At 39.8% G+C, this 25638-nt stretch overlaps 1 protein-coding gene across 9 annotated transcripts in view; it reads left to right on the forward strand.

Moving 5' to 3' along the window:
- Positions 1 to 25638, forward strand: part of NEK7 (NIMA related kinase 7) — a 146862-nt gene that overhangs the window by 8557 nt on the left and 112667 nt on the right. Inside the window, exon 1 of one of the 9 annotated variants that reach the window (XM_057544811.1) lies at positions 6113 to 6165. The exons of 5 other annotated variants lie outside the window; for them this stretch is intronic. The gene's annotated coding sequence lies outside the window, so the exon portion shown is untranslated. Of the gene's footprint in view, positions 1 to 6112; positions 6166 to 19724; positions 19867 to 25638 lie in introns of those variants that run through there. 3 more of the 9 variants (XM_057544812.1, XM_057544816.1, XM_007167265.3) reach the window with 3 other exon arrangements.

Below are 25638 nucleotides of genomic sequence, written 5' to 3' on the forward strand. Positions count from 1 at the left end.
TACGATTCCTTGAAATAGTTATATCTATTTGTACATTGAAAATAATTTTTAGAAAACTTGTATAGCTGTTCAAGAATACATGGTGACCTTCTTGCCATCACCGTGGTAGGCTGTAATTTCAAAGCATTTGTCTTATTACTGTGTTTCTCAAACTATGGTCCTTAGAATGCCTGTGTCAGAGACACTGATTTGATACGTACAAGCACTGGCATTTAAAAGCAAGTACCCCAGATGGTTGTTATACACAGATTGGAAAGCTGCTGGTCTCTGATGTAGTGCAAGTGATTTTAATGGAGGTGTTCCTCAGGCAACAGTAAGAAATGCCACATGGCCTTTTTAAAAAAGATTTTTTCATTTAAAAAATTATTTACGATGGAAGTCCATCCCTACTGCTACCATCATTTCTCGCTGAGGGTGTGCGGCCCTTGGAGTAGTTCACGCTTAGTAATCAGACCCTTCTGGCATATGTAGCCAATGTCTCAGCTCAGCTGGTGGCCAGGTATTACTGAAATCAGTGTTATAAATCAATTAAAATAAATTAGATAAATACATATAACTGTAAATAAGAATTGAGTAATAATAGAAGAGAAAATGCAACTTCAAACTAGCGAAAGAAAATAGTACATCTAAGTGTTAATTTTAGTTCTGCCCCAACCAAACGGTCCCTCTTGAGTGTACTGCTTATGCTGTGTGCTGTTCTCACCATTTTTGGCATTTTTAGGGTATTTTTCTCAGCTGGGTGTGAAAGCTTACCACTTCCTTACCCCCGAGATGGTTTGCATTTTGCTTAAGGGCAAAGCCCTTAGCTTGGCAGCAGAGATTTTGCCTCCAGGCCCCAAGGCCCGAGCTCTACCTGCAGTTCTCTCTCTCACTCCTGGGCTTGACTTTGCCAGGCTCTCCTGTCCTGCTTATCTGGCCGAGCTGGAAAGTGTTCGGGAACAGCGTGATGACAGCGTGATGACTAACCTGTTCCTTTTTCCATCGATAACAAGGGGCTGGTTCTCCAGTCCTTCCTAGCTGCCCTCCTTGTCCCAGATACAGGCCTTAACATGTAAGTTATGTTCTTTACTTAAGCAAGCCTACGTGGCCATTTTAAAACTACTTTCTATCAGTGATTTTTTGTTTACCTTTTTCTTTAATTAATTTGGAGTGTATCAATAAATTCAGGCCCTTTTTGTTTATCACCATTTCTACACCCACCTTAAAAAAAAATATATATATATATACACATATGTAGATCATAAATAATGTAAGAAGAGACAGCTTGACAAAGAAGGTTTTGAAGTCCTGGATCGAGTCCAGGTTCATTTTTGTATATTTTCAAAGGCCAAGCACAGGGTCTTAGGGTGAGTTAAATTAATATCCACAGAACTCAGTTTAAGAGTTGAGTGTCTGGCTTAGGAGAGAGATCACCGGGAGTGTGATTAATGGTTCAGTGAATAAAAAGGAGCCTGGGCTGCGACGATGTGCTCAGGTTGCCAGGGCACCCTGTCTCCCGGGGTGTGGTCCCTGCAGGGCGCGCTGCAGTTCCTAGGCCTTTTTTGTGCACGAGCTGGGTTGTCAGCCTCTGAATGGCAGTGTTTCCAGAGTTAAGACCCAAAAGAACATCCATTTTTCTTCACTGTGAAGTTTGTGGGGTATTTGCATATGCATTTTGAGACCGTTGGGAAGATGATCCAATCGGCTGCACAGCGTTTGATGTTAAACTTAGTTTCGAATCAAGGCCAGCTTTCTCTGAATTTGGAAGGCACACCTGCGTGCAAGCAGAGGGGCAGGCCATTTGCTCCCTGGAGACCTGCAGCGGCTGTAAGGATGAGTCTGCGTCTCTTCCCGTTATGCCCCTCCTTTCCCCATTTGTTCCTTTACTGTTCTCCCCACTCTCCTCCTGGGTCCCACCAGTGCACAGGTGGAAGAAAGAAATTTGGGGGTATTGGGAAGTAGCCCACAGTGAGTAGACAAATAATCTAAACAAAGATCTGTCTTTATGCTTTTAAAACTCCGTTTTGATTAATTGCAGAAGGTGGGAGACAGGCGTGAGCAGTATTATCTGTATGCTCACTCCTGGCTCCCCCGTTTTTAACAGCTCTGTATCGGGACCTCTGTCTTCAGCCTCAACCCTGACCTGCCTTTCCAGATTCACGTCTTTATTCTCCCCCAGATGTTGGTCCCATCTGACAACTTAACATTTTTCGATAAATTCTGTACCCTTTCTGGCCTCTCTGCTTTATCTTTATGCTTTTCTAGCTGCTTTTAATGTCCATTTTTTTATACTTCAGCTGTTCAATCTCAGTGATTAAATATCATCTTTATCCTTTAAGACTCTGCTCAAATGTTGTACAAAAAGTACAAAGAAATCTTTCTTCTGCTTCTTTAGGCCTTTAGTGCTTATCGACTCTCCCTGTAGTTGTACTTGTCTTAGCTTCCTCCCTGGAATATATGCTTCTGGAAGGTGTGAATCACGTCCTGTACATATTTGTGTTTCCTGCAGGGCCTGGGACCGTTCTTGTCAGAACTGGCCGTTCAGGGAATGGCAGATGGCTGCATCCCAGAGCCTGTGTGGGGCAGAAGGTCTGGGTAGATTCTAGTAGTGAGGGAACGTCCAGGACAGGTGAGCAGTTGATTTCAGGGAAGTATAGGGTGAGTGGCAGACACAGGGGCCCACAGGGCGTGGTGTGAGGGAGGTTTACCCTGTGAAATGGGTAAAGGTGTCTGAACTCTGAATTTTTGAAAGATCTCAGAGTGGAGTGAGATGGGAACCAGGATTGGGAGAAAACAGGAGTATGCCAGACATGACGTTGGTGGGGATGGGGAGGGGTGTGGAGTCAGGACAGAGACCAGTTGGGTGATTAGGTATAAATTAGAGGCTTGGGCAACAAGGAACGAAGTAAGAACTGAGCTCCTCCAATTAGGATGTACATTAAAACAGGACCAGGAGTCAGATGACATTGATTTGAACCTGATTACTAAGATGTTCACTAGGTATCCTTATGTTTCCCTTCCTTAGAGGCTAGCCCATTCCTAGTTCAAGGTAAGTGGTTTGGCTTTTCTGTAAAGGGGAAGGAACCTCTCTCTGCCCATAGAAGGTGCTTACTGTATATATTTGCCAAATGAATTCCATTATGATGTTCTAATAATCCCCTCATGGAGAAAATGTTGAACTAAGTTATTCCCTTCTTAGGAATAATTACTAATTCGAATTGATGGAAAATTATCATTTGATTTGTGTTCATCAAATGCTGACATAGTAAAAAGTTGTTCCACTTCAAAACAGATACGTTTTATTTAGTATCTTTTCATATTTTTCATTGCTAGAAGTTTAAAAGAACAATCAAAATGTCAATAATTATTTTAAAAAACATTTAAAGGGCAAGCCAGATGGACCAGAAATACATTGTATATTCATGAACTCAAGAAGAAGCACATAGGCAATTAACCTGGGAAGGTACCACCTTATCAAAGGTCTTGAGTACTGTGCTCAGAAGATTGACCCTTTCCTCTCCTGTGATGTGATTATAAAGAGTTACTTGTACCTTTATGGTTTCAAGTTTTGTTTTTAATAGGGGTAAAAGCTCTAGTGCTTTGATACTTCTTTATTTGCTTCTTAGTTAATGGCAGGTCAGGAACTAGCATCAAAATAGAATCAAGGTTATTATAAAGGGGACCTCAGATATATTTGTTAAAAAAATGTATTAAGTTGAGTTTGGTTTATGAGATGTATGAAGAAATTTAGTTTATATTTGAAAATCCAGACTTAAGTGATCCTATACTATACTTTAAAATTACCAAGAAAAAGTAAGATTACCAAGAAGAAGTGCTATTTCTTTCTTTCTTTTTTTTAAAAAATAGATTCCCCCTTTAGCGTCCTCTAACTTTTCTCCCCTTTTAAAATTTTAGGATTAAGTTAAATTTATTTGTTTGTCTATCTACCTATTGATTCATTTTTTAAAGAAACACCTCCAACACCTTCTACCTGTTTCTAGGTAGGTTTTTCCCTTGTTTAAAATCCTTCAACTATTGTCTTGAATAATTTCCAATCCCTTAGTCTCCTAACTGCGGTTTGGGCGTTGGTGCTTCCTCTGCTGCGTCCTTAGCTCCTGTGATCCTGCCCTGCTTGTGGTGGCCCCGCTCTCCCTGCATCAGTCGGGACGTCCCCGTCCTCTGCCCGGCCAGCTCGCACAGTTCCTTCAGACGCACCTGGGTGTTTTCTCTGCAGGGCTGGCCTGGCTGCCAGGCTGCCTGGGCATCCTTCCCGTCAGCTCTTGTCCTGGCAGTCCGTGCCACGGCGTCCGGCGGAATACTTGTTTCCTGATATTGCAAAGTCTGTTTCTTTATGTCTCGCCTACGAATAACTTGATGGATCGGAATTGCCTCAGTGCTGTTTGTATTCCCAGCAACTGGGAGACACGTTGGCTGTGGTCAAACAGTGGCTGAATGAGTTTTGGAGAAGATAAGAAAGCAAGCGGACGGGCGTCTGGGATGGGCCACAGTCACGGCAGAGGGTCTGGGTAGGTGATATTGTCCTTTATCTCCAGTTCCAGCACTTTTTTCTCCCTACCCCTGTCCCCCACCTTTGAGTAGCTGTGGCTCTTTATTGAAATGGGATGAAATAAAGACATTAGAGACTTCACTTTCTTGCAGATTCTTAGGATGTTTTATTTGTGTCCTGGTGTTTGCTGCCTCATTGAAGGCAGGGGTTTAGATGTCTTTGACTAAGCGTGAAGAGTTTATTCATCTCTCTGTTACGTTTTCTAATTCTTTTGCAGTTGTGACTGTCTCTGTCCTCCTTCATAAGCAGAAGGAGTGTGATCATGGGGGTCAGGAGGACAAACTTTGTCTCGTATGGTTTTGGAGGCCTTCTCAGAGCTCTATACAAAATACGCTTACCGCTGGTCTGCCCTTGTCACTGCGGTGCCAAGATGTCCTCCCACGCGGGGCACCATCAAATCAGTGACTGTCAGAAGGGCGCAGATCCCTCCTGTTGGCTTGGGAAGGGAAAGTGGAAATACTCTAAGATACAAGGAAATACAGGTTTTGCCTTAGTTTTAGATAAAGTTATCATAGTGCCTAATGCTGAAGAACAAAGGAGAAGAAATATTAACCAGATCAGCGTAGAGTTCAGAGTCCTGCTGTTTACGCCGAGAGTACAGAACGCTTCCTCCGTCCTCATTCAATGTGCATTCGTCAGAACTACCCGAGTTAAGAACAAACATGGCTTCTTGGTGGGGCAGGGGTGGGGAATGTCTCACGTGGAGCTTGGATGCCTGTGGGATGCCCGCATGGCCTGTCTAGTAGGTAGCTGGTGGTTGCATGTGGCTTGAACACCGCAGAGCAGTCCGGCTGGGGAGCAGCTCTGGGGTCATCAGCGTGGAAGGTGGAAGCAGGTGAGCATGTCTGGGGAAGGTGTGTCAGGGCCTGTCCAGCCTTCTTCACGTACAAGGGCAGTTTCACTAAAAGGTAAGTAAATACTCCGTGAATCCTGGGAGAAATTAAAAGTTAACTTCTGTGTTGCTGCCCGACTTTAGCTGTAAGTATGACATGTAAGGTGTTTCTTGTGAAGACCCAAATAAGGCTGTTTCCATCCTTAATAAATCTGTGCTTTTAAAGCCTCTTACTGTTTGCCATTTTTCTAAGATTTTATCAGTTCTTTAGTCAGAGGAATGGACTTTTGCAGAGTCAGAAGGTTTCTGAAAACAAAACTGAAGTAGATGTCAATTATATAATTCCATTTTGAGTGTAAGTCTGTAATCACTACTAATTAGATGTTCAGTTTTTTCCATGAGTCCTTTATGTTTAAAGTCTCACGTGCAGTCCTAGGTAGCTTCCTCAGCATAACATGTTTGTTATTGCCACTATTAATTTACAATAGGCATCCTTATTCTTTGGATAGTATCTTCATAAAATCATAGTTTCACGTGATAAGTGTGCCAGAGAAAGTACATTTGTTTCTAGTGAATGTAAAGGTTTGGCATGATTTGTCGTGCGTGTTGAGAAGAGCAGGGGGGACTGCACCGCGGTGCAGGCAGGAGGGACATGACTGGGCAGAGTTTGCTGAGAGAGTCTGCCCAGCAGCTGCCTTGCTCAACGCCACAGAATCCATTCAAAGACTTGTTCGGTTCTGTGGTGTGAAGAAGACTGTAACAGCGATCGAATTTAGTTCCTCAGAAGGTAAATTTTAAAACATAAAGTATAGCCATGATTTACTTAAGTTTGTTGAGAAATCTTTTTATTAAAAGCTAGGACAGTTTTGTGTGACTATGAGTCAGTGGCTTTTCCTGCTTTGCTTTTTCTCCCTTCTTTCTTAATTTTCTGTTAACTTTCATTGCATTAGAAGTCTGTGCACAGTAAAAAGGAGGTCAAGCAGCCAAGAGGTCTAATTATTCTTCTTCTTTCTGTTTTTGAGGGGCAAGGGTAGGCAGGAGGGGGCAAGGCAGGAGTTTTCATAGAAGTAGGGTAACACATTCAGTTTGTTTTGCTAGACGCTGATTGTGTCCTACTAACCTAATTGTCCCTTAGATAGACTCTGTTGTTATGACTAACTCAGGTCGTGAGAATGTCGTGGGGCCCTGGGTGTGGGTCAGTGGAGAAGTTCCCTGGCAGGGATGTGGGGAGACCCGGCTGGGAGTCCTGCCTTTACCACTGGGCTGTAGGGCTCCTTTCCTTGCCTGGTGTTTAGGAACATCAAAGGAAGGAAGTGATAGGACATCTTTTAAAACCACTTCATAGTTTACTGTAAACTAGCCTGGAAAGAAACGAGGGTTTTGCAAGTTCAGGAATAATCAGAATATAGAGCAGTGTCTTTGGTAGAGCACATGTGCTAATAAACAAATGAAGAAACAGCAGTTTATAAGCTTTTTTAAAATAAAGACAAAATGTAAAATTTGTGTTAATTCAGAAACATCTATTAAATTTTTCCTTTATTTAAATAAGTTTTTTATTTTTTTGTGATGATTTTTTGGTTAGTGAGTGCTTGTTACAGACAAAAGGCTGTTAAAACAAATGACCTTACTATACATAATTCATACTCATTAAAGTGTTCCCAAGTACTGGCTTGTATTCCATGGGGTCTTATCAGCTTTGTTATGATAGAATTCACTACTATGAATTATTTAGTACAAGGAATGCTTTTTATAATCAGGTTTGGAAGATGGGTCCAAGCTATTTATCTTAGCTCTTTACGTATGTCAGTCTTCTGCCGTGGATGGTTATAGTTTGGCTACCATGCTTTTTTCTGGTGTTACAGCTGAATGGTTGGCCTAGTGATCATGTGCTTTTGCCAGGCTTTCGTTGTTGCTGTGTGGGTAACTGAATGACATGGCAGAATGATAAGGGACATTTATTGTGTTTGTAGCAGCATCCTGTGCCCACAGTTAACCAAAACAAATGGAAAGTCTGTCAAAAGCGTTTTTGGACAAATTTCTTTGAAAGGGGTGAGTAAGGATCACTTGTTTTTTTTATCCTCATAGGAAATTCTTCTGTAACGATAAGCAGAAGAAATAATACCATCTTTTATTTGTATTCCACTTTAACCCTTTTGAGAAGTAGTAATACTTCATTCTTTCGGGCACTTGTTTCCGGTAGAAAACTCCCCGTATTTGTCCCTCAGGGAGAAGGATTTGGGGCCTTGCTGTGTCACCGCAGACTGTGTGCTCATTGTGAGCTTTTCTTCAGAGCAGAGCAATAACTTGTCCTTAATCATTCAAAAGTGTCAGTAGATGCTCATGTGAATTTGAACTAGTTAGGTCCTGATTGTTAGACCTGTGTTCTTTATAAATTCTTGTTTTCTAAATTTGATTATTTAGCAAGTGTTTATTGGACTTTCATATGTAATGGAGATTAAAAAAAAAAAAAAAAAAGAGACAGATTCTGCCCTTAAATAGTAATTGCTTGTGTTGGTATTGGACCTCAGATGCACAGATAATGGAGTCATTAAAGTGCCCTGGGACAAATTACTTAAAGGGGTATTTTCTAAAGGTTCGCCTGAGTATGAAGCAAGGTTGGCCAGGCAGGCAGGCTAGCTGGGAAGGGTGTTTCAGCTAGGATGGTACAGTGTGTCAGAGGCACACAGGCGTGAAAGAGCCTGGCATTTGGAAGAAGTGTCAATGGTTCATTAAGGCCAGAGTATAGGATTTATATGCAAGCCAGTAAGGCTAAGAAAAGTTTCATTCCTTAAAGGGTTTTAGGCAGGAGTGAGACATATTGAGGTTTTTGTTTGAGATTGATCATTATGGTGGGTGTGGAGAGTAGGAATTACATTACCAAAGTCAGGAAGAACAATTAATTGGTTGTAATAGCTGCGAGGATCATGAGAGTCCGGGAGAAGCAGAGAGAGGGTTTGGGAGGTAGAATTAATGGGAGTTGGGGACTCGTGCAGGTGAGGGAGTCAAAGGGTCTGGGATGGCCTAGGAAATATATGACTGGGTGGCAGTGCCATTCACTGAGGAGGGAATACAGAGTAGAATGGATTTGAAGTGGTCAAGATTTTAGACGTTTCTGGTTTGGCTAATCAGGCAGAGAGATCCAGCCGGTAGGGTTGGAAATGAGATTCTGGAGCTGTTGATTCATAAATCATCAGTATGTAAGAAGCAGGCTATGTGCCAGATGAAAATGCATAATTATTGATTTAAATAATCAAGGGACTTGCCGTTCAAGGAAACCTGAGCAAGCAAATAAGCAGAATTGCTCATTGATCATAGAGCAAAAGATGTATTTTGTGTGGAAATGAAAGAAACAGATAAAATAATTTTCTAATCACACCCTTTATGGTGGTGATTCAGATTGCTAGCTTGATTTATTTCAGGCAGGTAGTAGATTAAGTAGAAGTAAATACATTAACCAATAATTGATAAAAGTAAGTCACTGGAACTTGGATCTTCATCCAAGAAATTGGAAGGGATTAACGTGTTCTCTTTAGTATCACAAAATACTGGAAGTAACGGACCAGTTAACTGCAGAGAACAAAGCATGGTGTTGTGGCTAAAACAGTGTATACATAGCCAAATTATTGTTCACGTGTGATTAAAAGGGAGTGATGGTTTCAGATTTTCAAGGGGTAGAGAAAATATGTTGCATGTGTGACCTTTAGAAAAAATACTTAAAGATGTACTATAGGAGAAAAGTCAAAACTAAGAGTTTGGGAAGGGGCCATCTTTGTACGAAAGCATTGGGAATGATTACTGGAGCAAATTAGATGTAAAAGCAGGACTAAACGGGTGTTATTCAAGATTGGAAATAGTACAAAATGCCAGGAATAACTTAGATAGGCTATGGCTATAAAATGTATAATCTGAGGATTTGGAGATACGGAGCATTAGGGGAAAAGTAATGGCGTGATCAGCCCTTGGCTAACCTGGATCGGATTGTGTATCATAAGATGGATTTCACTTTTCCCTTGATAATCAGCCAAAAACTGGTTAATGGAGGACTTAAAAAAACTTGGAAGTCACCATTAGTAGAATTTAAAATAGGAGGGGATATATGTTTGTTTTCTAAGTAGCTGGACAGGATTAAAGCAAGCAAACATGGTTCATACGGCAAGAGATGAAAAAATAAACAGGAAGGAAACAAAAAACAAGACTATAAAAGACAAATACCAGTGAAACAGTTTACATTAAATGTCTTTAACGTGTTAAATGTGTTAAATGTATTAAATTTCTGTTTTAAAAGACGGACTCAACCTAAAAAATAATCCTCGACTGTGTCCTGCTTTCAAAAGATGCTTAGAACAAAGAAACATAGAAAGGTTAAAAATAAAAAGGTAGGCCAAGATTTATAAGGAAAACACAATAGAAAACACAGAAGGTTAAGAATAAGAATTCCAAAGTAGAATTGAATGAAAAAGAGAAAAGCACTGAAGACAATAAAGGACAGTTTTAAAAAACTGACTCGCTGTAATCATTAGCAGACCAGTAACCATGAAGAACTGAAGTTATATGAGCTGTCTTCACAACAGACTTCTAAGCCCAGTTTTTATATTTTCATTTCATAAAATTAAATGAATGGGAATCTTCTGATTCATGCTCTTGAGTTAGTATATTCTTAATACCAAAAATTGGACCAGACATTTAAGTAAAATGTCAACCGAGCTGTGTTTAACAGATTACCAGAGTTCTCCAAGAGATTAATGGAAGTTCTGTGGAAGAGTTTTGTGGCTAGACAGTTTTGGAAAAATCTGTATAGGGTACCATTATGGAGAGTCACAGTGCTCTTTTTAGCATATTAGGGTCCCCGAGAAGTCTAGCCCAGTATTTGTTTAGCCCAGTATTTTGCAGATACCTTTGATGATGGATCTCTCTCTGTCTCTCTGTTTTGGTTGTGGAATACCAATAACAACTTAAGGGAATCTGGTGTTTTAAAGAACAGAGTTTGGAAAACACTTCTGAATATTGGTGTACACTCTGTAATAAAATTAAGACTAACAGAACAGTTGAAGAGTCAGTCATTCATTAATCAAGGAAGGTTTATCTGAGCATATAAATGTGGTTTAATAGAAAAGGTCTAGTTATATGATTCATTACCTTGTTTGGTTCAGTAAGAAAACTTGTATGATAAGCTTACTAGAGCAGAAAAGCATTTGATATCATTTGATACCTAACCCCTCCTTTTTTTACATTAAAAAAACCTTAGAAAATTGGGAATATTGTTTGATATGGAATATGGTCAATATCATAATTTGTTGCAATTTCATAGAAGTTCGTCCTTAATTCTTATCTGTTATATTTTAAGCTCTTTGAGAGAAGGAAATAAGTTAATTTTTACATTTTTTTTGTCACCCAATCTAATATAGGACCTTGCGTTTTATGCATTCTATTGCGATTTGTTAAATGAAAACATTATTTGGAAGTGTATCCTCGTGTAGTTTTTAGATCAAAATGGATTATAGTAAAAAATGATCTTTTTCTTTATGTCAAATATTTTTTAAGTGTGAAATACATGATTTTTCAAAACGGAAATAGATACTCTTCAGGATGGGCCTCTTTATGTTTGCTTTATTCATTTGCCTAGCAAGCCTTGAATACTTGAGGTGAATTTAAATTTTGTCTAACAGTTAAGTGACAGGGAATTTTATAAAGGTTCTTGAACAGTAAAGGGGTATTATAAATACTGTTTTCAAAAAGGATTATCCTGGCCAGAAGGATTATCCTTGGTAAAGCAGGATGCATAAGGAAGACTCCTATAATGGCAGAAGTGTTCATTTAGGAAAAGCAAGGGATTTGGGGACCCGAGGCTGGCTCAGAACTTTCCAGGATGTGGTTGGGTTTTGAGCTAAACACAATTTTTCTGTGGTCTTGAGGATTGCATTCCAGCCCATGAAACCCTAGCTGTGAACTGTGGCTTTACAGAGCTTGAGAAAATTTTGTTTGTATGCAGATTTCTGCAGTCTTTCGATTTCCAGGAAGAAGCCACAGTTACTCAGGGCTGTGTGTGTGTGTGTGTGTGTGTGTGTGTGTGTGTGTGAGAGTGAAGAGACACACGATAGGCTGAACTTAATAACTGATTTATAGGAGTCAGGAAATCTGAGTTCTATTATTTTCTCTTTGTATAATCTTGGATAAGTCATATAACTTGCCTCTTTGGAATTTTCTCACCTGTAACCTGAAAATTATTCCCCCCCTCACTCCACTGTGATGTTTTGAGAAGGTGCCTGTGGGAACTTTTTAAAAATTACAGGGCTTCCCCGGAGGCACAGTGGTTAAGAATCCGCCTGCCAGTGCAGGGGACACGGGTTCGAGCCCTGGTCTGGGAAGATCCCACATGCAGCAGAGCAACTAAACCCGTGAGCCACAACTACTGAAGCCTGCGCTCTAGAGCCCGTGCTATGCAACAGGAGAAGCTACCGCAATGAGAAGCCCATGCACTGCAACTAGAGAAAGCCTGCGTGCAGCAACGAAGACCCAACGCAGCCAAAAATAAATAAATAAATAAATAATTAATTTTAAAAAATTACAAAACTGTAAGTGTAAGATGTCAGTAAAGCATATTGACACTCATTTTGCTGGAAGAGGACATATAAACAGAATTTGGAAACCCTAAAAATCATGGCAACAAGGAAACATGAAGATCTTTTTTCCTTTTTCTTTTGGATTTTCAGGTGAAAATTAAGCATGCAGTTAAAACTAGTATTTAAAAGCCTTTCTATTACAGAGAGAAAATTAATAATACAGTTGTGTCATAATTTAGAATCAGTATTTACATTGCTAACATTTTGTTATTTATTCTAAAGTAATTTGTTCAGTGTATACACTGAAATCTGCTGTTTTAACTGTATAGCTAGATGAAAATATGGCAGAAGAGGTTTGCATGAGCTTTCTTTTCCTTGTAACGGTTTGCTTGAGGAATGGGCAGGCTTTTCTTCACTGGACAGACGGTAAAGGGACGACATTGAGTGGGTTTCCTAAGCTTGCATTTGCTGGACGGTGACAGAGTCAGGGCTAGAATTCATAATTTTTGTTGTTACTCACCATATTTTCCCCCTTTGGGTACAGCATTTTTTGCTGATAATTATGACTTTGTAATAATATTTGATAATCATAATAATCTTTTAGGAAGATAGTCCAGTGGTGTGTGCCGTTTGCTTATTGATTTACAGATTCACAGTAAGAAGCCACAGGGAGTATTTTCTATAAGAGGACATATGAGTTTTTCTTTGAGACAACAAATTCTCAGGCTTATTAAATAAATTACATTCATATAGTCATTTACAAATGTGTGAGTTAGTAATGGGCTTATAGCTCACACATTTTTCAATGTTGATTTATAATAGGACAAACTGTATAAAGTACTTCATGAAATGATGCTCTAATATGCATTCACAAAATGATTGATTTTTTTAATGTAAGAGAAATATCTATATGGGAAAGGTTAAAAGGGGATAAGTTATGAAACTGAGAATGTCATTTATTTTATATGGTTTTTCCCATTAAGTTTAAACACATGATAGTTCCCTTGTACCTTGAGGAGGTAAATAATTATAAATTGGAATCTTAGAGCATCACATCATCTTTAAATAGTTCAGAAACAGTAACAAACCCAGTAGCATTAACTTAGTTTTTTTTGTGAGGTCAACTGTGTACTTGAAATGTCATTCTAAGCAAATCAAAACTTTCACTTCTTGGTATTTTAGATTTCAGATTAATTGGCCACTGACTGTTTCTCAGTAGTGTTTTATTCCGTGAAGACTTTCATGAAGGGATCTTAGGAATGGCTCAGGCATGCTAGGGAGGCTCTGCTCGGGGGCGGGGACTGACCTGCAGCAGCCCAGGGTCCCTGGCTCAGAGGGAACTGCTCCAATTTATGCAGCGTGACTTGTTTATTTCAGAGGAAATTAGAATTTGGCGGATGTTTGAGACTGGAAGGGACTTTGGAAGTCATGTCCTCCAGTTGTATTTGATATTTTAGGTAAGTGAGGCTGAGAGCGTTAAGTGAGACATTACGAAGACCGTGCTTGGTGCAAGTGGGTTAAGTTGTATTCTCCATATCATATTCAAATGCTTTTCTTCCACTGTTATTATTTATGTTTGTGAGAATCTCCTTGATAACATCACTGAAGAAGGAAACAGAAACAATGAAGTTCTAAACTTGTAGGGTTGTAGGACTCTTACGTTTTCATTCAGTGCTATAACAGAAGAAATGATTATTTGAGAAATTTCACCTAGATGGTGGACTAATCCACAAGTTGTATTTAAAATATATTTTGTTAACTACCATACGACCCAGCAATCCCACTACTGGGCATATACCCTGAGAAAACCATAGGTCAAAAAGAGTCATGTACCAAAATGTTCATTGCAGCTCTATTTACAATAGCCAGGACATGGAAGCAACCTAAGTGTCCATCGACAGATGAATGGATAAAGAAGATGTGGCACATATATACAATGGAATATTACTCAGCCATAAAAAGAAATGAAATGGAGTTATCTGTAGTGAGGTGGATGGACCTAGAGTCTGTCATACAGAGTGAAGTAAGTCAGAAAGAGGAAAACAAATACTGTATGCTAACACATATATACGGAATCTAAGGGAAAAAAAAAAAAAAAAAGGCCATGAAGAACCTAGTGGCAAGACGGGAATAAAGACACAGACCTACTAGAGAATGGACTTGAGGATATGGGGAGGGGGTGGGGTGAGATGTGACAGGGTAAGAGAGTGTCATGGACATATATACACTACCAAATGTAAAACAGATAGCTAGTGGGAAGCAGCCGCATAGCACAGGGAGATCAGCTCGGTGCTTTGTGACCACCTAGAGGGGTGGGATGGGGAGGGTGGGAGGGAGGGAGATGCAAAAGGGAAGAGAAATGGGAACATATTGTATATGTATAACTGATTCACTTTGTTATAAAGCAGAAGCTAACACACCATTGTAAGGCAATTATACTTCAATAAAGATGTTTAAAAAAAAAAATATATATATATTTTGTTAACATTTAACAAAATGTTGTAAAGCAAATCAGTTTCTTAAAAATGACACATGAAAGGGACAGCGCTTTAATTGAAGTAAAGACCTCATGAAACTTTGACAATTAATGAAATAACTACGTTTGTTAGGACACTGGGTTTTATGTTAATATCTTTGACACATTAAACAAAATATAGGTAGATGTTCTTCAGGTTTACCTCTGTTTGATGGAAGTAAAGAGTGAAATAATCAAAAGGTAGGCAACAGGGAGAAGTCTGTATCAGGACATCAGATTAGTCAACTTCTATGTAGTTGACTGTAATGGACATTTTTGATGACAAAACTGTAAATCCCAGGAGATATAGAGATGTGCATAATTCGATTGCCAACTTTCAGTTAGGAAGGTGTTCTTGGACATACATTAATAATGGTTTTGCCATTCTTGATTTTTCTCTTTTGTTTAAATATTAAATAATAAGTAGGTCTATCTGGCCTCTGTTTCCAAGTGGACAGGCTTGTTTTAATCTCTTAGGCTTTGACCTGGAGAGGCAACAGTTGTGAATAAGTGTGTGTGTGTGTGTGTGTGTGTGTAAGAGAGAGAGATGGGCTTGTGTTTGCCTGCTTTCTTATTACAGCCTAGGATTCTGATCATGGATTATGACTTGGTTTTCTGGTTGGTATTCTTGCTGCCAGGCCTGCGGTTTTGATTTCTGTATGTATTACAAGTAGTTAAATAATATGAAAAAAACATGCAGGGATTTTAGGGGTTTTTTTTGGAAATACTACTTCTGTTTTTAAATTTGAGAAACTGTTACTTTTAAAACCTCTGTTCTTTGTTACATGCTATCTACTTAGGGACTTAAACACACAGTATTGTTTTGATAAAATAGAATCCAGCTGATAAGCAGCAGTTATGCACTGTGCCTTGTGAAGGCGTATTGTGGAAGAAGAACTGTGCTGGATATGATGGGAGATTCAGAGGAATCTGCCACAGCCTTTGTCACCAAGGATTTTATAACCCTGACCGATGGTGTCATTGACAATATGAGGGAGGCCCTTAGTGCCTGGAGAGCACACCGTAGTGCCAGGCTACTGCAGGGACGTCAGCAGACAGGGGCTCTCCTGGGGTTTGGGTGGACTCCCCCGAAGGCCCCAGGGGAGCCGAGGGGTGTGTGCTGGGCTGTGACTGGAAGCTGTTGCGGTAGGCGAAATTAGGGTTTCTAAAGGTCAGAAATGGGCCAGTTTGGCAAAAAGAGTGGGACATGAGGCTCTGATTCATTCTCTCTATGGCTGCCAAAGTGGTATTTGTAAAATGGAAAACCAGCTCTAACTCTTCTTCTGAGAACCAGCCAGTCTTCCGAGGCTGCGTTGAGTAGCCTGAAACTTGAGCCTTCCCTTGACTTTCTGTCGGCTGCATCTCTGGCAGTTGCTTCTGAGACCTCTTCACCGGGATGTGAGCTCTTCAAGGGAAGGCTCCCTTTGTTGTTCATCTTGTTATCCTTAGTACCTGCCTGCTTCAGAGCAGGAAGTTAGTACATTTCTGTTGAATAAATAGGGGCCTGCAATTCCAGGCTAAGGAATCTGGACTTTATTCTAAAAATGGTGGAGAACAATTAGAAATTTTAAAGCAGAACGATGATATAGTGAAGGTATTCTAGGATGATGAATGCAACTGATTATTGTGATGCTAGCTAGCCTTCTCAACATTATACTCCGAAATGCTTCTGACTTACGGTAAATACACATTTGTAGTCCTGGACACTTGTGGTAGTTAATCGATGGAACAAATCCCTGCTGCTTTTCTTATTTTACTCTAAATTAGCATTTAGAGTTAGTTTTAACCACTGCTTTTTAAGTTCACCAAAACAAAGCAGGATTAGGTAGGCTTTATTTTTTCATTCATTTGGCAAATACTTGAATGTCTGCTTTGTGCCCATTGTGTTCTAAGCATTGGGGGACACATAGCGTGTGACTCCAGTAAGCATTTTTTAATGGTTTAATGACACTAAGCACCCTAGAGTGGTTCAAAAATCATGTGAAGAGAACATAAATAGAAACATTTTCCTTTTCTCTGTTTCATATTTTTCTAAAGGACATCACAGGCAGAAATCTGGGAGTGTTAGGAACCTCCTCTGGACTTCCTTGGACATTGTGTGTATTGGTGGTACCTGGACCATTTAACAGTTTGATGCTTAATTAACAATAACTTTCAAGTGATTTAATAATGAGATATGCACATGCCAGATTTTAGTTCTTAGGAAATGTATCCATGTTATTGGTGCTTAGTAGTCATTGATTACTCACAATATACTAGATGCTCTAACAGAAAGCAAGGTTTTGACTTTATTCACTGGGCAGTTTTCACAAATGGTAAATACAATATAAATAAATGTGCATAGTATTTCACTTACTTAGGCATTGGAGTTCTTTATAATAATCTATGACTTTAAGTGCCCTTTTGGAAGGAGTGGATGAATAAGCACTGTAGAGTTCTGAACTTCATTTCTTCAGTTGATAGGCTTGACTTATTTCCCGTCAGCCTATTTGACTGAGAGACAGTTTTTACATGGCTTTATTGGAAAATTCGTATATATAATAATTTCAGTTTTAAATAGTCAAACTGCTTATATATTCATAAAACTGTTTCATTATTTTTCTAGATCATTCAAAAATTTAGAAGATTTGTGACTAATGGTTGACTTAAGGATTCTTAAATGAAATTTGGGTTTGTGTTGACAGCAGTTTTACCTATTTTAGAACACATACACACACAACAGAACACGATGTCAACAGTAATAACAAGATTATCCTTATCTCCACTAATGTAATGACAAAATATTCTAAGCCAAAATAGAACGTTACTGGTGGTTTTGGGAAAGTCCAGTGACAATACGCTTTTGAAAGGTACTAGGAAAATCCGTATTAAAAACAATGTCTTCACTGTTCTATTTTCAAAATACAAACAAGCACGCCTGTGAAGACTGGGGTGTGTTAATGGGGGTGCCCACTTCTCCTCTCTGAGGCGTTTCTTTTACTTAGCAGGCAGAGAGAAGCTTTTTGCTTAGTGATTCTGTATTTGAACTTAGTTCTGCCATGAATGGGAACTGTGTCCATCAGTTGAGATAAGCCAGGTTTTCTGACGGATATTTTGTTTTAAACAAGTGTTATCGGTGATTGCCTCATTTTATGTATGGTTCAGCTTTGTGAAACTGCTTAAGATGTAAAATTTTCGCTTCATACTCTTCTGGGAGGGAGGAAATGAATTCTCCCAATTCAGAATGTTCCTTGGTACAGCTTTCTTGATGGATCTATTAAAGTCTTGTTCTGACTTATAGAACTAAGAATCTCATTTCTTTTTTTTTTTTTTATTAATTAATTTATCTTGGCTGCATTGGGTCTTCGTTGCGCGGGCTTTCTCTAGTTGTGGCGAGCGGGGGCTTCTCATTGTGGTGGCTTCTCCTGTTGCAGAGCACGGGCTCTAGGCATGCGGGCTCAGTAGTTGTGGCGCACGGGCTTAGATGCTCCGCAGCATGTGGGATCTTCCCAGACCAGGGCTAGAACCCATGTCTCCTGCATTGGCAGGCGGAAGAATCTCATTTCTTGAATTATGTGATCTGATATAAAAACAGTAGAAGTGTAAGAAATGTGGTGGCTTGACATATTGAAGGTTGCAAGCACCTCTGACCATCCATGAAGTGGAGCCTTTCTGTATGTGATGAGGATGAGGGACAGACAGAACCCAGACAGAACACCTCCCCTGTGGAGGGGCACTGCCTGGAATTCCTCCTCTGTCCCCTTTCTTCCCTTTCTTCCACTCCCTCACTAAATCAACTCCCGCTTATCCTTGAGGCCCCGGTGGGAAGAGTTCCTTGACAGCCCCCTCCCCCGTTTCCCCCAAACTCTGGTATATGCTCCTTTATCACCTTGCCTTTTTCACCTGTCAAACTAGCCATCACAGTGAGCCTTTCTAACTAGATTGCAGGCTCCCTGAGGGCAGCGTCCGTGTCCCTTCTGTGCAGGATATACGCCCGATGCCTAGTGTAGCACCTGCATATAATAGGCCCTTAATAAGCAGTGTTAATGTGGTGACGACGGAGATATAAAGGTACTCAGAAATACTTAATCAGTGTCAGTGAGGATCAGTGTCAACGGAACTGGGTGAAACACACGTCTAGTCAATCTGAAAATAATAGAAGAAAAGGTCGGTGTGATATGTGAACTGCCAAAAATTGAAAAAGTCATATTATGTTAGATTAGATTTATAATCATACTGACTTGCTTCGCCTTGTGGATTTAAACGAACCTGAAAATAAATTGACCAGGGCCTTCCTCCCAATCAGCTGCACTTGTTTTTTATTTCTACCCTAACTGTGCAGCTGTCTATGCATCCCATGTGCTCAGTTGTCGGCTAAATTGTCTTCCTAACAACTAATCTTGGGTTTGTAGCACGTGTGATTGTGCCTTGCCTTACTGATCAGGTTCTCCTCAAAAGTTCAACATTGTGTCTGATTTCCATGTTTCCTTTCTTGGAACACTGTGGCTCTAGGGTCTCATGGATTTGGAAACTATTTTTGTTATTGTTTACTGCTTTGCGTAGTGACCTTTTGATAGCTGCTGAGTTGTGGGAATAGGTTTGATAGTATAGATATAACAGGAGCATATCTCAAAGAGATTTTTTTCTTTGTTTTTAAAATGTTCTTTTCCTTAATTATGTCCAAACTGATTTAAACATTAAAAACAATTATTGTGAATTTTTCTCACACTAATGAGAGTGTTGAACTGAGTACAGAACATACGTGTGAGCAATACACACTGAAGTATAAGTTAACTTATGTGTATGGTTTTTCCTGTAATCTTAAAAATTGAGACCAATGCATTTGTGGTAACTGTGAAGTGTCACCCACGGAACCAGCCTTAGAAAGCTGTAAATTGTGGAATTTGCTAAGGAAACAGATATCTTCTTCAGGTAGTCTGAATTGTGGTTGTTTTTCTGCACATTGTATGATACATGCTTAAGGTTTAACTACAAATTGGTAAGGGAATAACAAGGGATGAAAGGGTCCAGAGGGGAGAGAAAGGTAGTCTTGTTACTTGTTTCAATAGAAACAATATTGGCATAAAAAATTATGTATAAATATATAAAGCTGGGTTTTGTGAAAAGAAAGGACTCGTTCAGTTTGATTGGTGATTGGTTGCTGGTCGTCTTCCAGATAACTTGTCATTTCTGTTTCAATTTCCTGAGGCCATACCGTTGGGTGCATACTGAAATATTGAACGTGAAAATGAAAATCTATAAATCATTTTCTTTGTTAAAACATGTACGCAGAATCTTGGCCCTAGAAGATGACCTTATCCCAAAGGAGTTCTGCATTGCGGGGAGGAGAGAATTTATGCTGCGATTCTTTAACGAGCTAGAAGATTTATGTCACCGGATCACCTTTCTAATGGTCATTTTATTTAAACTTATGGTCAGTATGTTTAGAACAGTAAACTGATTAATAGAAATTATTTTTATATGTGAAAGGATGTATTTGAAATTATTTCCATAGCTATTGAAATATTATCTTCTTAGTTTTCTGTTTAGTAATGAACTCAGATGTCAAGGCATATTGGGTGTGTGCTTGGTGAAATAGAATATTAAATCCGTCGAAGTTAATATTCTGATTTGTTGAACTCCCTCTTACCTTTACAGTTTCCTTTAAAGGTGTGAAATGCCAAGCTACTGTGTGAAGAACAGGTGGTGGTTGTTTTGTCCTGTTTCTAGTATTGTTATTTGCTGGCTGTCGTGCAGGCCCGAAAGGCGTCGGTGCTAAGACTAGAGTAGACGACAAAGCGAGCAAGAAGCTTGGCCTGCCGCAACTCTGAGGGGGCTGCAAGTGGACAGTGAGGCGTGATTGGAGCCCAGCGGTTCCTGAGAGCACAGCCACCAGCGGGAGCACCAGCACGGCCGCGTGGGTGCTTCTGCCCGCGGAGCCCAAGGAGGAGGGGAGGGGCCTGGACGGCTGCCGTGCCTGCGTTGCACTCCGGGTCGTAGCTCCGGAGCCCAGGGCTGTCATTTGAAATAGACATTGGAAGATTTTGCTGTTTTTGGTTAATTACGATGTAATTAATCCCTGATTGTATGAACCAATATCTTATACTTTGATTAGTTATATTTAAAGCACAATTGAGAGAAGCAGATACTTGCATCTTCCAAGTTAAAAGGACTAAGGATTCCTCCTAACCCTGAGTGGAGTGAGCAGTCAGTCGTAGGACGCTGCTGAGTTAGGGTATCATAGCTGTCAGGCTGATGTTAGGTTGGACTTTACATTGTTAATACTGCTTTTGGTTTTTATAACCTCTGGTTGAGAATTCTTTCAAGGGAGCAATTTTTATATAGAATTTCAGTCTGGGAGCAAACATCTCATGACTCACAGACCTCTTTAAACTTTCAGATTAATGTTAAAGGCTTTTAAGATGAAGGCAGATTTTATGTTTCAGAATATTTCAAAATATTTGTTCTTTTGGGACCAACAACTTAAAATTATTTTATTCATTCCTTCAGGGGCTGCATTCTTTTTAGTATTATGCTCAGAATAGCTACTAAGCTCGGATGATACACTAAAAAATTTGAAAAGGTAACTACTCGGTTAAACAGCATTTAATCAATTTTAAGAAGTTGTTAGAATGAATAAGGAATTTGTATATTAACTGATTTAAAAGTTAAACTTCACTTTAGTTTCCACTGATTAAAAAAAAAAAAGAGGGGAAGAGTATCATTATTTTGTGTTTACGTAAATTATTTGATTTGTATTGCTGTATAAACTAATATGTTAATTTAAGAATACAACACTGTATTAGACAGGGTTCTCCAGAGAAACAGAACCAAGAGGATACACATACAAACACACACACACACACACACACATACCTCTCTCTGTATATGTGGTTACCTTAACCTGTGCAACTAGCCGTGTATCCTGCTGTATACATACATACACACATCAGATACACATGTGTAAAGAGATTTGCGGTAAGGAATCTGCTCACGCAATTCCGGAGGCTGGGGTGTCCCCAGATTTGCCATCTGCAAGCTGGAGACCCAGGAAAGCTGGTGATGTAGTTCTAGTCCAAGTCCAAGGGCCCCCAAACCAGGAGAAGTGGTGGTGTAAGTTGTAATGCAAGTACGAAGGCCTGAGGACTAGGAGTGCCAGTGGTGTGAATCCCAGGCCAGGGCAGGAGAAAACCAACATTCCAGCTCAGCAGTTGTCCAGAGAGAGAGTTCCCCCTTTCTCCGCCTTTTTGCCGTATTCAGGCCCTTGATGGATTGGATGCTGCTCCCCCCTGTGGGGAGGGCAGGCTGCTTAACTCAGCCCTCTGATTCGAATGCCTGTTTCATCTGGAAGCACTCTCACAGAAGCTCAGAAATCATGTTTAACCAAATATCTGGGCACCCCATGACCCAGTCAACTTGACACATAAAGTGAACCATTCCAAACACCACGGATCATTCTTTCCTATGCTCTTAGTCATACTATTTCCAGAAGTGCTTGTACTGTACTTGAATCAAATGAGACAGAAGAAAATGTTCTGATGAAAATATTACCTTAGCATTAAGTTTCCTTTTCCTGAAGATGCGTAAAAAATATCCAGCGATCCCTCTCACCCACCCCCAGTACTGTCAGAGTTGCCATCCAAATCCACTGTGAAACTTAGGAATTGGGTCCGTTTCAGGGTTGTCGTCTGGGAGCATACTGTCATGTCTCAGTCAGTTGCAATAGACAGACTCTTGAGACTCCTCTAAGTTTCAACATACCTCCATCTTCCTAAGTCAGAGTATTCTGGTATTTTCTCCCAAGACAGGCAAACCAACTCAAACTGTCAAGAGTGGTGGTGTTTTTATACCATTATTTTTCTTTAATGCTTTTTAAATGACTTAAGCTTTAACAAAATGTATATTTATTGAGTTTGCTATTTTATGGAATGCTAGAATTAAAATACAGTTTTTCTAAATGAATAATTATCAGTCTAATTATACATTTAGAAATTTAGTATTTTTTTCTAGAAATGTTTTGTTTTGTTCTGTATTTCCACCATTTATTAGGAGATTGGCCCAAGAAGAGAATGACTATTTTACTTCCAACAAGTGAGATTTGTTAGAATATTGACTTTTCTAAATCAGTGAAAGGTTTTTGCTATGTTTTCTGTTAAACAGTAAAGAGGTAGTCATAAATTTTATATAGTATTTATCATTTTTATATTTTTAAAAAGTGTTTAAAAACAAGTAGTAACAGAGATCACTTCTATTTTAACTCAGTGGATTAGGAACCCTCAAACTGGGAAACTAGCACATGGAGGGAGGGGTCCTAGGCTGTTATTCCCCTGGGAAGGGGGTCTTCTGGCAGAAGTGAAATGCTCATTCCAACATGCCCTGAGCATTCTTGTGTGTGTCTTTTGGGCACATAGGAGGGGAATTGGGAGGTCCTAGGGACATTGTCCTCCAAATATTCCCACCTACAGTATATGAGAGTTCTAGTTGCTCCATATCTTGGTTTTATTTTGCCAGAATTTAAAGTTTTTAGCCCCTCCGATGGGTATGAAATAGTACCCTATTGTTAGTTTAATTTGCCTATCTCTGATCTTAAAATGCTGAGATTGAATATTTTTTCAAATGCTCTTCTGAAAATTACTCGTTCATGTCTTTGCCAATTAAAAAAATTGGATTGTCTTGTTTATTGAGCTCTTTACAAATCCTAGATATTAGGTCTGTGTTGGTTGTATGTATTACAAATATTTTTTTCCTGGTCTATGAATTTTCTGTACTTTTTCAGTTGTCTCCCTTGATGAACAAACATCATTGAGCTTATCAGTGTTTCATAGTTATATCTTTTATCCTGAAGTATATTTCCTTCTACTTTGATGTCATGAAGATACTTGTCTATTTTCCTCAAAAGTTTTAGAGTTTTACTTTTCACATTTAGGTCTCTAGCCCACTGTGTGTAGTGGAAGGTGGTGGTCCCCTACTTATGTATGTACACATGTAGTGCCTGTTCCGTCACATATAAAGTTTTCATACGTGAGTAGTTCTGTTTCTGGGCTGTAGTTCTGCTCTGCTGGTCTTTGTTTTTTCCTGCTTCAGTTACACTTTCAGTAAGTCTTGATCTCTGTTTGGGAAAAGCCCTTTGCCTTGGTGGTGTTTCTCAAAAATTTCTTGGCTATTTTTGGCTCCTTTTTCTTTCATAATTCAGAATTAGTTTCATAGACATAACAAATACACATTTTTTCAGGAATTTGTCCATTTCATCTAAGGTTTTAGATTTACTGACAAAAATTATTATTATTTTTGTATACTTTCCCCCTGACATTTCTTATTATTCTGGATTTGTAGTTATTCTTATATTTTTATTATCTTTCTTTTCACTTTCCTTTTTTCTCGATCAATCTTGCCTTAGGTTTGTCTATTTTTATTAATTTTTTTTTTTTTTTGTAAAGAACCAGCTTTTGGTTTTGTGGAGCATTACTGTCTTTATTTTCTATTTCATTTATTCCTGCTCTTTTTAAGTTATTGGTATGACTTGGAACTTCACTGGATGTGGGGCAGACAGGGCTGAATGAAGCACCACTCCATGGTTTCCACTGTAGGGACGAAGTGGATGGTAGTGTTTAAGGGTTGAAGTGAAAATAGTTGGAATCAGTTCGTGGGGAAGTCATTGAGCTCCCTTTTGGATAGCAAGCTTGCAGTGGGGATGCTTAGCGGAGAAGCTGGACCTGAAGTAGTCATTTCGGTATTTGCTATTGATAGAGATAGTCAGTGGAGAAGAGAGGGAAGAGGGAAAGGCAAAATGCTCGTAGGTCAGTGGGAAGCCTTCCTGGCACAGCAGTACCACCACCATCCCTATTTCCATTTAGTTTAAAAACTTCTGTACTTCCAGGAATAGTTGTGCATACATTTGCAGTAATGTACTGATATTTGCAGTTTCCACAAATATTTCCACATATTTATTTCCACAAACGCCCCTATGTCCCATCTCAGAGCCCCAGTTCTTCCCAGTCCGGATCCTGACCTCGGAATAGCAGTCTCAGCAGAACTGATGATCTGCTACCCCGACAGTTAGTCTTGGGCCCAATCTTCGGCCCTTTCTGCTGACTGCAGACGATGAAAGGAGCCTTCTTACTTTTCATGTGACCTCAGATCACTCTCAGTTTTCATCCCCCACCATTCGCTGATGACCCCAGCAACAGCTGATTCCATAGTTCTTACAGCCACTACTTCCCATCCGCCTCTCATCAGGTGGGATTACTCCACCTGCCAGTAAATTTCCTTCAGCTGGTATTGCGTCGCCCTGCGTGACTAGTGAAAGTTTTAACAATCGCACCATTACTCATGCGAGGGGCTGCCTGTGCTTCACCTGTCGCCTGTGGTCCAGGCGCAGAATCCCATCTATGCGGCTGCTTTCTGGACCACTCCTACTGGCAACTGCCATTGGCCAGATTCTTCAGAAAACAGACTCTGAGACCTGCATGCGTGGCCTTTTGTTTTCCGTATAATGCTTTTGGGGACAACACCTGGGAGGAAGCAGGATGGGCAGTGGAGGTACTGATTTGCAGTGTGGTTGCAGCAGAGGCTTCAGCCAATCCCACGGGAACGTTCCAGGGCTAGACTGGCCCTTCGGGATGGTCCCAGGTTGATGGAGGGGTCTGGACCTTTGTATGACTGTCTGTAGATGCAGCTGCCTCGAGAGGAGCTCAGGTGTGAGCCCTCAGCAGCCATCACTCCCGCAGCTCGAGGGACCAGCACCTGACCTGGAGGGTGACCTGGAGGCTTTAGACTCTCTTCTTTCCACTGCATGCAATTCATACCATTGATATTAATTAGTTAATTGTGCAGTTTAACTTTTCTTTACGTACTGCTTTTTTCTTTTTTCCTCTGCTAGTTCTGTTTGCTGCTGAGAGAGGTGTTTTAAAACCTCCAACTCTTGATTGTAGAATTGTGTGGGTTTTTTTTCTTCTAGTTTTATCAATTTTTTGCTTAATAGATTCAGGCTATGTTATTCAAATATAGGATTGTGGTGCCTTGTTGAATTGTACCTTTCATTTTTATAAGACAGTCCTCCTTTTAATAATGCTTTTTGTCTTTAAAAGCTACTTTGTCTAATCTAAATAGAGTTACACCAGCTTTCTTTTGGCCATTGTCAAGTAGTATTTCTTTTTCATTCTTCTAATAAATCTTTTTGTGTCCTACTGTATATGACATATCTTAC

Source organism: Balaenoptera acutorostrata, chromosome 1 (genome assembly GCF_949987535.1).
Source record: "Balaenoptera acutorostrata chromosome 1, mBalAcu1.1, whole genome shotgun sequence".
Lineage (NCBI taxonomy): Eukaryota > Metazoa > Chordata > Mammalia > Artiodactyla > Balaenopteridae > Balaenoptera > Balaenoptera acutorostrata.